Below are 12,703 nucleotides of genomic sequence, written 5' to 3' on the forward strand. Positions count from 1 at the left end.
TTCACTTGCAACTTGCTTTAACATGTTTAACAGTGCATGAAATGTTGTCTAAAACAAAAAAGAATGATGCATTTTATGGCTGGATCTGGTTTTATTACATTCTGAATTGGACGTTGAAAATGAGCTTATCTCAGCCAGCAGAGAGGTCAAATAGCAGTAATGCAAACTCAGTCATAGACATAGATTTTCACTTGCAACTTGCTTTAACATGTTTAACAGTGCATGAAATGTTGTCTAAAACAAAAAAGAATGATGCATTTTATAGCTGGATCTGGTTTTATTACATTCTGAATTGGACGTTGAAAATGAGCTTATCTCAGCCAGCAGAGAGGTCAAATCACAGTAATGCAAACTCAGTCAGAGACATAGATTTTCACTTGCAACTTGCTTTAACATGTTTAACAGTGCATGAAATGTTGTCTAAAACAAAAAAGAATGATGCATTTTATAGCTGGATCAGGTTTTATTACATTCTGAATTGGACGTTGAAAATGAGCTTATCTCAGCCAGCAGTGAGGTCAAATCACAGTAATGCAAACTCAGTCAGAGACATAGATTTTCACTTGCAACTTGCTTTAACATGTTTAACAGTGCATGAAATGTTGTCTAAAACAAAAAAGAATGATGCATTTTATGGCTGGATCTGGTTTTATTACATTCTGAATTGGACATTGAAAATGAGCTTATCTCAGCCAGCAGAGAGGTCTAATGCAAACTCAGTCAGAAACATAGATTTTCACTTGCAACTTGCTTTAACATGTTTAACAGTGCATGAAATGTTGTCTAAAACAAAAAAGAATGATGCATTTTATAGCTGGATCTGGTTTTATTACATTCTGAATTGGACGTTGAAAATGAGCTTATCTCAGCCAGCAGAGAGGTCAAATCACAGTAATGCAAACTCAGTCAGAGACATAGATTTTCACTTGCAACTTGCTTTAACATGTTTAATAGTGCATGAAATGTTGTCTAAAACAAAAAAGAATGATGCATTTTATAGCTGGATCAGGTTTTATTACATTCTGAATTGGACGTTGAAAATGAGCTTATCTCAGCCAGCAGTGAGGTCAAATCACAGTAATGCAAACTCAGTCAGAGACATAGATTTTCACTTGCAACTTGCTTTAACATGTTTAACAGTGCATGAAATGTTGTCTAAAACAAAAAAGAATGATGCATTTTATGGCTGGATCTGGTTTTATTACATTCTGAATTGGACGTTGAAAATGAGCTTATCTCAGCCAGCAGAGAGGTCTAATGCAAACTCAGTCAGAAACATAGATTTTCACTTGCAACTTGCTTTAACATGTTTAACAGTGCATGAAATGTTGTCTAAAACAAAAAAGAATGATGCATTTTATGGCTGGATCTGGTTTTATTACATTCTGAATTGGACGTTGAAAATGAGCTTATCTCAGCCAGCAGATAGGTCAAATCACAGTAATGCAAACTCAGTCAGAGACATAGATTTTCACTTGCAACTTGCTTTAACATGTTTAACAGTGCATGAAATGTTGTCTAAAACAAAAAAGAATGATGCATTTTATGGCTGGATCTGTTTTTATCACTTTCTGAATTGGACGTTGAAAATGAGCTTATCTCAGCCAGCAGAGAGGTCAAATCACAGTAATGCAAACTCAGTCAGAGACATAGATTTTCACTTGCAACTTGCTTTAACATGTTTAACAGTGCATGAAATGTTGTCTAAAACAAAAAAGAATGATGCATTTTATGGCTGGATCTGTTTTTATCACTTTCTGAATTGGACGTTGAAAATGAGCTTATCTCAGCCAGCAGATAGGTAATCACAGTAATGCAAACTCAGTCAGAGACATAGATTTTCACTTGCAACTTGCTTTAACATGTTTAACAGTGCATGAAATGTTGTCTAAAACAAAAAAGAATGATGCATTTTATGGCTGGATCTGGTTTTATTACATTCTGAATTGGACGTTGAAAATGAGCTTATCTCAGCCAGCAGAGAGGTCAAATAGCAGTAATGCAAACTCAGTCAGAGACATAGATTTTCACTTGCAACTTGCTTTAACATGTTTAACAGTGCATGAAATGTTGTCTAAACCAAAAAAGAATGATGCATTTTATAGCTGGATCTGGTTTTATTACATTCTGAATTGGACGTTGAAAATGAGCTTATCTCAGCCAGCAGAGAGGTCAAATCACAGTAATGCAAACTCAGTCAGAGACATAGATTTTCACTTACAACTTGCTTTAACATGTTTAACAGTGCATGAAATGTTGTCTAAAACAAAAAAGAATGATGCATTTTATGGCTGGATCTGTTTTTATCACTTTCTGAATTGGACGTTGAAAATGAGCTTATCTCAGCCAGCAGATAGGTCAAATCACAGTAATGCAAACTCAGTCAGAGACATAGATTTTCACTTGCAACTTGCTTTAACATGTTTAACAGTGCATGAAATGTTGTCTAAAACAAAAAAGAATGATGCATTTTATGGCTGGATCTGGTTTTATTACATTCTGAATTGTACGTTGAAAATGAGCTTATCTCAGCCAGCAGAGAGGTCAAATCACAGTAATGCAAACTCAGTCAGAGACATAGATTTTCACTTGCAACTTGCTTTAACATGTTTAACAGTGCATGAAATGTTGTCTAAAACAAAAAAGAATGATCCATTTTATGGCTGGATCAGGTTTTATTATATTCTGATTTGGACGTTGAAAATGAGCTTATCTCAGCCAGCAGAGAGGTCAAATCACAGTAATGCAAACTCAGTCAGAGACATAGATTTTCACTTGCAACTTGCTTTAACATGTTTAACAGTGCATGAAATGTTGTCTAAAACAAAAAAGAATGATGCATTTTATGGCTGGATCTGGTTTTATTACATTCTGAATTGGACGTTGAAAATGAGTTTATCTCAGCCAGCAGAGAGGTCAAATCACAGTAATGCAAACTCAGTCAGAGACATAGATTTTCACTTGCAACTTGCTTTAACATGTTTAACAGTGCATGAAATGTTGTCTAAAACAAAAAAGAATGATGCATTTTATAGCTGGATCTGGTTTTATTACATTCTGAATTGGACGTTGAAAATGAGCTTATCTCAGCCAGCAGAGAGGTCAAATCACAGTAATGCAAACTCAGTCAGAGACATAGATTTTCACTTGCAACTTGCTTTAACATGTTTAACAGTGCATGAATTGTTGTCTAAAACAAAAAAGAATGATGCATTTTATGGCTGGATCTGGTTTTATCACTTTCTGAATTGGACGTTGAAAATGAGCTTATCTCAGCCAGCAGAGAGGTCAAATCACAGTAATGCAAACTCAGTCAGAGACATAGTTTTTCACTTGCAACTTGCTTTAACATGTTTAACAGTGCATGAATTGTTGTCTAAAACAAAAAAGAATGATGCATTTTATGGCTGGATCTGGTTTTAACACTTTCTGAATTGGACGTTGAAAATGAGCTTATCTCAGCCAGCAGAGAGGTCAAATCACAGTAATGCAAACTCAGTCAGAGACATAGATTTTCACCTGCAACTTGCTTTAACATCTTTAACAGTGCATGAAATGTTGTCTAAAACAAAAAAAAATGATGCATTTTATGGCTGGATCTGTTTTATCACTTTCTGAATTGGACGTTGAAAATGAGCTTATCTCAGCCAGCAGAGAGGTCAAATCACAGTAATGCAAACTCAGTCAGAGACATAGATTTTCACTTGCAACTTGCTTTAACATGTTTAACAGTGCATGAATTGTTGTCTAAAACAAAAAAGAATGATGCAATTTATGGCTGGATCTGGTTTTATCACTTTCTGAATTGGACGTTGAAAATGAGCTTATCTCAGCCAGCAGAGAGGTCAAATCACAGTAATGCAAACTCAGTCAGAGACATAGATTTCCACTTGCAACTTGCTTTAACATGTTTAAGAGTGCATGAATTGTTAACTAAAACAAAAAAGAATGATGCATTTTATGGCTGGACCTGGTTTTATCACTTTCTGAATTGGACGTTGAAAATGAGCTTATCTCAGCCAGCAGAGAGGTCAAATCACAGTAATGCAAACTCAGTCAGAGACATAGTTTTTCACTTGCAACTTGCTTTAACATGTTTAACAGTGCATGAATTGTTGTCTAAAACAAAAAAGAATGATGCAATTTATGGCTGGATCTGGTTTTATCACTTTCTGAATTGGACGTTGAAAATGAGCTTATCTCAGCCAGCAGAGAGGTCAAATCACAGTAATGCAAACTCAGTCAGAGACATAGATTTTCACTTGCAACTTGCTTTAACATGTTTAACAGTGCATGAAATGTTGTCTAAAACATAAAAGAATGATGCATTTTATAGCTGGATCTGGTTTTATTACATTCTGAATTGGACGTTGAAAATGAGCTTATCTCAGCCAGCAGAGAGGTCAAATCACAGTAATGCAAACTTAGTCAGAGACATAGATTTTCACTTGCAACTTGCTTTAACATGTTTAACAGTGCATGAAATGTTGTCTAAAACAAAAAAGAATGATGCATTTTATGGCTGGATCTGGTTTTATTACATTCTGAATTGGACGTTGAAAATGAGCTTATCTCAGCCAGCAGAGAGGTCAAATCACAGTAATGCAAACTCAGTCAGAGACATAGATTTTCACTTGCAACTTGCTTTAACATGTTTAACAGTGCATGAAATGTTGTCTAAAACAAAAAAGAATGATGCATTTTATAGCTGGATCTGGTTTTATTACATTCTGAATTGGACGTTGAAAATGAGCTTATCTCAGCCAGCAGAGAGGTCAAATCACAGTAATGCAAACTCAGTCAGAGACATAGATTTTCACTTGCATCTTGCTTTAACATGTTTAACAGTGCATGAAATGTTGTCTAAAACAAAAAAGAATGATGCATTTTATAGCTGGATCAGGTTTTATTACATTCTGAATTGGACGTTGAAAATGAGCTTATCTCAGCCAGCAGTGAGGTCAAATCACAGTAATGCAAACTCAGTCAGAGACATAGATTTTCACTTGCAACTTGCTTTAACATGTTTAACAGTGCATGAAATGTTGTCTAAAACAAAAAAGAATGATGCATTTTATGGCTGGATCTGGTTTTATTACATTCTGAATTGGACGTTGAAAATGAGCTTATCTCAGCCAGCAGAGAGGTCAAATCACAGTAATGCAAACTCAGTCAGAGACATAGATTTTCACTTGCAACTTGCTTTAACATGTTTAACAGTGCATGAAATGTTGTCTAAAACAAAAAAGAATGATGCATTTTATGGCTGGATCTGGTTTTATTACATTCTGAATGGGACGTTGAAAATGAGCTTATCTCAGCCAGCAGAGAGGTCAAATCACAGTAATGCAAACTCAGTCAGAGACATAGATTTTCACTTGCAACTTGCTTTAACATGTTTAACAGTGCATGAAATGTTGTCTAAAACAAAAAAGAATGATGCATTTTATGGCTGGATCTGGTTTTATTACATTCTGAATTGGACGTTGAAAATGAGCTTATCTCAGCCAGCAGAGAGGTCAAATAGCAGTAATGCAAACTCAGTCATAGACATAGATTTTCACTTGCAACTTGCTTTAACATGTTTAACAGTGCATGAAATGTTGTCTAAACCAAAAAAGAATGATGCATTTTATAGCTGGATCTGGTTTTATTACATTCTGAATTGGACGTTGAAAATGAGCTTATCTCAGCCAGCAGAGAGGTCAAATCACAGTAATGCAAACTCAGTCAGAGACATAGATTTTCACTTACAACTTGCTTTAACATGTTTAACAGTGCATGAAATGTTGTCTAAAACAAAAAAGAATGATGCATTTTATGGCTGGATCTGTTTTTATCACTTTCTGAATTGGACGTTGAAAATGAGCTTATCTCAGCCAGCAGATAGGTCAAATCACAGTAATGCAAACTCAGTCAGAGACATAGATTTTCACTTGCAACTTGCTTTAACATGTTTAACAGTGCATGAAATGTTGTCTAAAACAAAAAAGAATGATGCATTTTATGGCTGGATCTGGTTTTATTACATTCTGAATTGGACGTTGAAAATGAGCTTATCTCAGCCAGCAGAGAGGTCAAATCACAGTAATGCAAACTCAGTCAGAGACATAGATTTTCACTTGCAACTTGCTTTAACATGTTTAACAGTGCATGAAATGTTGTCTAAAACAAAAAAGAATGATGCATTTTATAGCTGGATCTGGTTTTATTACATTCTGAATTGGACGTTGAAAATGAGCTTATCTCAGCCAGCAGAGAGGTCAAATCACAGTAATGCAAACTCAGTCAGAGACATAGATTTTCACTTGCAACTTGCTTTAACATGTTTAACAGTGCATGAAATGTTGTCTAAAACAAAAAAGAATGATGCATTTTATGGCTGGATCTGGTTTTATTACATTCTGAATTGGACGTTGAAAATGAGCTGATCTCAGCCAGCAGAGAGGTCAAATCACAGTAATGCAAACTCAGTCAGAGACATAGATTTTCACTTGCAACTTGCTTTAACATGTTTAACAGTGCATGAAATGTTGTCTAAAACAAAAAAGAATGATGCATTTTATAGCTGGATCTGGTTTTATTACATTCTGAATTGGACGTTGAAAATGAGCTTATCTCAGCCAGCAGAGAGGTCAAATCACAGTAATGCAAACTCAGTCAGAGACATAGATTTTCACTTGCAACTTGCTTTAACATGTTTAACAGTGCATGAAATGTTGTCTAAAACAAAAAAGAATGATGCATTTTATAGCTGGATCAGGTTTTATTACATTCTGAATTGGACGTTGAAAATGAGCTTATCTCAGCCAGCAGTGAGGTCAAATCACAGTAATGCAAACTCAGTCAGAGACATAGATTTTCACTTGCAACTTGCTTTAACATGTTTAACAGTGCATGAAATGTTGTCTAAAACAAAAAAGAATGATGCATTTTATGGCTGGATCTGGTTTTATTACATTCTGAATTGGACATTGAAAATGAGCTTATCTCAGCCAGCAGAGAGGTCTAATGCAAACTCAGTCAGAAACATAGATTTTCACTTGCAACTTGCTTTAACATGTTTAACAGTGCATGAAATGTTGTCTAAAACAAAAAAGAATGATGCATTTTATAGCTGGATCTGGTTTTATTACTTTCTGAATTGGACGTTGAAAATGAGCTTATCTCAGCCAGCAGAGAGGTCAAATCACAGTAATGCAAACTCAGTCAGAGACATAGATTTTCACTTGCAACTTGCTTTAACATGTTTAATAGTGCATGAAATGTTGTCTAAAACAAAAAAGAATGATGCATTTTATAGCTGGATCAGGTTTTATTACATTCTGAATTGGACGTTGAAAATGAGCTTATCTCAGCCAGCAGTGAGGTCAAATCACAGTAATGCAAACTCAGTCAGAGACATAGATTTTCACTTGCAACTTGCTTTAACATGTTTAACAGTGCATGAAATGTTGTCTAAAACAAAAAAGAATGATGCATTTTATGGCTGGATCTGGTTTTATTACATTCTGAATTGGACGTTGAAAATGAGCTTATCTCAGCCAGCAGAGAGGTCTAATGCAAACTCAGTCAGAAACATAGATTTTCACTTGCAACTTGCTTTAACATGTTTAACAGTGCATGAAATGTTGTCTAAAACAAAAAAGAATGATGCATTTTATGGCTGGATCTGGTTTTATTACATTCTGAATTGGACGTTGAAAATGAGCTTATCTCAGCCAGCAGATAGGTCAAATCACAGTAATGCAAACTCAGTCAGAGACATAGATTTTCACTTGCAACTTGCTTTAACATGTTTAACAGTGCATGAAATGTTGTCTAAAACAAAAAAGAATGATGCATTTTATGGCTGGATCTGTTTTTATCACTTTCTGAATTGGACGTTGAAAATGAGCTTATCTCAGCCAGCAGAGAGGTCAAATCACAGTAATGCAAACTCAGTCAGAGACATAGATTTTCACTTGCAACTTGCTTTAACATGTTTAACAGTGCATGAAATGTTGTCTAAAACAAAAAAGAATGATGCATTTTATGGCTGGATCTGTTTTTATCACTTTCTGAATTGGACGTTGAAAATGAGCTTATCTCAGCCAGCAGATAGGTAATCACAGTAATGCAAACTCAGTCAGAGACATAGATTTTCACTTGCAACTTGCTTTAACATGTTTAACAGTGCATGAAATGTTGTCTAAAACAAAAAAGAATGATGCATTTTATGGCTGGATCTGGTTTTATTACATTCTGAATTGGACGTTGAAAATGAGCTTATCTCAGCCAGCAGAGAGGTCAAATAGCAGTAATGCAAACTCAGTCAGAGACATAGATTTTCACTTGCAACTTGCTTTAACATGTTTAACAGTGCATGAAATGTTGTCTAAACCAAAAAAGAATGATGCATTTTATAGCTGGATCTGGTTTTATTACATTCTGAATTGGACGTTGAAAATGAGCTTATCTCAGCCAGCAGAGAGGTCAAATCACAGTAATGCAAACTCAGTCAGAGACATAGATTTTCACTTACAACTTGCTTTAACATGTTTAACAGTGCATGAAATGTTGTCTAAAACAAAAAAGAATGATGCATTTTATGGCTGGATCTGTTTTTATCACTTTCTGAATTGGACGTTGAAAATGAGCTTATCTCAGCCAGCAGATAGGTCAAATCACAGTAATGCAAACTCAGTCAGAGACATAGATTTTCACTTGCAACTTGCTTTAACATGTTTAACAGTGCATGAAATGTTGTCTAAAACAAAAAAGAATGATGCATTTTATGGCTGGATCTGGTTTTATTACATTCTGAATTGTACGTTGAAAATGAGCTTATCTCAGCCAGCAGAGAGGTCAAATCACAGTAATGCAAACTCAGTCAGAGACATAGATTTTCACTTGCAACTTGCTTTAACATGTTTAACAGTGCATGAAATGTTGTCTAAAACAAAAAAGAATGATCCATTTTATGGCTGGATCAGGTTTTATTATATTCTGATTTGGACGTTGAAAATGAGCTTATCTCAGCCAGCAGAGAGGTCAAATCACAGTAATGCAAACTCAGTCAGAGACATAGATTTTCACTTGCAACTTGCTTTAACATGTTTAACAGTGCATGAAATGTTGTCTAAAACAAAAAAGAATGATGCATTTTATGGCTGGATCTGGTTTTATTACATTCTGAATTGGACGTTGAAAATGAGTTTATCTCAGCCAGCAGAGAGGTCAAATCACAGTAATGCAAACTCAGTCAGAGACATAGATTTTCACTTGCAACTTGCTTTAACATGTTTAACAGTGCATGAAATGTTGTCTAAAACAAAAAAGAATGATGCATTTTATAGCTGGATCTGGTTTTATTACATTCTGAATTGGACGTTGAAAATGAGCTTATCTCAGCCAGCAGAGAGGTCAAATCACAGTAATGCAAACTCAGTCAGAGACATAGATTTTCACTTGCAACTTGCTTTAACATGTTTAACAGTGCATGAATTGTTGTCTAAAACAAAAAAGAATGATGCATTTTATGGCTGGATCTGGTTTTATCACTTTCTGAATTGGACGTTGAAAATGAGCTTATCTCAGCCAGCAGAGAGGTCAAATCACAGTAATGCAAACTCAGTCAGAGACATAGTTTTTCACTTGCAACTTGCTTTAACATGTTTAACAGTGCATGAATTGTTGTCTAAAACAAAAAAGAATGATGCATTTTATGGCTGGATCTGGTTTTATCACTTTCTGAATTGGACGTTGAAAATGAGCTTATCTCAGCCAGCAGAGAGGTCAAATCACAGTAATGCAAACTCAGTCAGAGACATAGATTTTCACCTGCAACTTGCTTTAACATCTTTAACAGTGCATGAAATGTTGTCTAAAACAAAAAAAAATGATGCATTTTATGGCTGGATCTGTTTTATCACTTTCTGAATTGGACGTTGAAAATGTGCTTATTTCAGCCAGCAGAGAGGTCAAATCACAGTAATGCAAACTCAGTCAGAGACATAGATTTTCACCTGCAACTTGCTTTAACATGTTTAACAGTGCATGAAATGTTGTCTAAAACAAAAAAGAATGATGCATTTTATGGCTGGATCTGTTTTATCACTTTCTGAATTGGACGTTGAAAATGAGCTTATCTCAGCCAGCAGAGAGGTCAAATCACAGTAATGCAAACTCAGTCAGAGACATAGATTTTCACTTGCAACTTGCTTTAACATGTTTAACAGTGCATGAATTGTTGTCTAAAACAAAAAAGAATGATGCAATTTATGGCTGGATCTGGTTTTATCACTTTCTGAATTGGACGTTGAAAATGAGCTTATCTCAGCCAGCAGAGAGGTCAAATCACAGTAATGCAAACTCAGTCAGAGACATAGATTTCCACTTGCAACTTGCTTTAACATGTTTAAGAGTGCATGAATTGTTAACTAAAACAAAAAAGAATGATGCATTTTATGGCTGGACCTGGTTTTATCACTTTCTGAATTGGACGTTGAAAATGAGCTTATCTCAGCCAGCAGAGAAGTCAAATCACAGTAATGCAAACTCAGTCAGAGACATAGTTTTTCACTTGCAACTTGCTTTAACATGTTTAACAGTGCATGAATTGTTGTCTAAAACAAAAAAGAATGATGCAATTTATGGCTGGATCTGGTTTTATCACTTTCTGAATTGGACGTTGAAAATGAGCTTATCTCAGCCAGCAGAGAGGTCAAATCACAGTAATGCAAACTCAGTCAGAGACATAGATTTTCACTTGCAACTTGCTTTAACATGTTTAAGAGTGCTTGAATTGTTAACTAAAACAAAAAAGAATGATGCATTTTATGGCTGGACCTGGTTTTATCACTTTCTGAATTGGACGTTGAAAATGAGCTTATCTCAGCCAGCAGAGAGGTCAAATCACAGTAATGCAAACTCAGTCAGAGACATAGATTTTCACTTGCAACTTGCTTTAACATGTTTAACAGTGCATGAAATGTTGTCTAAAACAAAAAAGAATGATCCATTTTATGGCTGGATCAGGTTTTATTATATTCTGATTTGGACGTTGAAAATGAGCTTATCTCAGCCAGCAGAGAGGTCAAATCACAGTAATGCAAACTCAGTCAGAGACATAGATTTTCACTTGCAACTTGCTTTAACATGTTTAACAGTGCATGAAATGTTGTCTAAAACAAAAAAGAATGATGCATTTTATAGCTGGATCTGGTTTTATTACATTCTGAATTGGACGTTGAAAATGAGCTTATCTCAGCCAGCAGAGAGGTCAAATCACAGTAATGCAAACTCAGTCAGAGACATAGATTTTCACTTGCAACTTGCTTTAACATGTTTAACAGTGCATGAATTGTTGTCTAAAACAAAAAAGAATGATGCATTTTATGGCTGGATCTGGTTTTATCACTTTCTGAATTGGACGTTGAAAATGAGCTTATCTCAGCCAGCAGAGAGGTCAAATCACAGTAATGCAAACTCAGTCAGAGACATAGATTTTCACTTGCAACTTGCTTTAACATGTTTAACAGTGCATGAAATGTTGTCTAAAACAAAAAAGAATGATGCATTTTATGGCTGGATCTGGTTTTATTACATTCTGAATTGGACGTTGAAAATGAGTTTATCTCAGCCAGCAGAGAGGTCAAATCACAGTAATGCAAACTCAGTCAGAGACATAGATTTTCACTTGCAACTTGCTTTAACATGTTTAACAGTGCATGAAATGTTGTCTAAAACAAAAAAGAATGATGCATTTTATAGCTGGATCTGGTTTTATTACATTCTGAATTGGACGTTGAAAATGAGCTTATCTCAGCCAGCAGAGAGGTCAAATCACAGTAATGCAAACTCAGTCAGAGACATAGATTTTCACTTGCAACTTGCTTTAACATGTTTAACAGTGCATGAATTGTTGTCTAAAACAAAAAAGAATGATGCATTTTATGGCTGGATCTGGTTTTATCACTTTCTGAATTGGACGTTGAAAATGAGCTTATCTCAGCCAGCAGAGAGGTCAAATCACAGTAATGCAAACTCAGTCAGAGACATAGTTTTTCACTTGCAACTTGCTTTAACATGTTTAACAGTGCATGAATTGTTGTCTAAAACAAAAAAGAATGATGCATTTTATGGCTGGATCTGGTTTTATCACTTTCTGAATTGGACGTTGAAAATGAGCTTATCTCAGCCAGCAGAGAGGTCAAATCACAGTAATGCAAACTCAGTCAGAGACATAGATTTTCACCTGCAACTTGCTTTAACATCTTTAACAGTGCATGAAATGTTGTCTAAAACAAAAAAAAAATGATGCATTTTATGGCTGGATCTGTTTTATCACTTTCTGAATTGGACGTTGAAAATGTGCTTATTTCAGCCAGCAGAGAGGTCAAATCACAGTAATGCAAACTCAGTCAGAGACATAGATTTTCACCTGCAACTTGCTTTAACATGTTTAACAGTGCATGAAATGTTGTCTAAAACAAAAAAGAATGATGCATTTTATGGCTGGATCTGTTTTATCACTTTCTGAATTGGACGTTGAAAATGAGCTTATCTCAGCCAGCAGAGAGGTCAAATCACAGTAATGCAAACTCAGTCAGAGACATAGATTTTCACTTGCAACTTGCTTTAACATGTTTAACAGTGCATGAATTGTTGTCTAAAACAAAAAAGAATGATGCAATTTATGGCTGGATCTGGTTTTATCACT

This window comes from Danio rerio, chromosome 8 (genome assembly GCF_049306965.1).
Source record: "Danio rerio strain Tuebingen ecotype United States chromosome 8, GRCz12tu, whole genome shotgun sequence".
Lineage (NCBI taxonomy): Eukaryota > Metazoa > Chordata > Actinopteri > Cypriniformes > Danionidae > Danio > Danio rerio.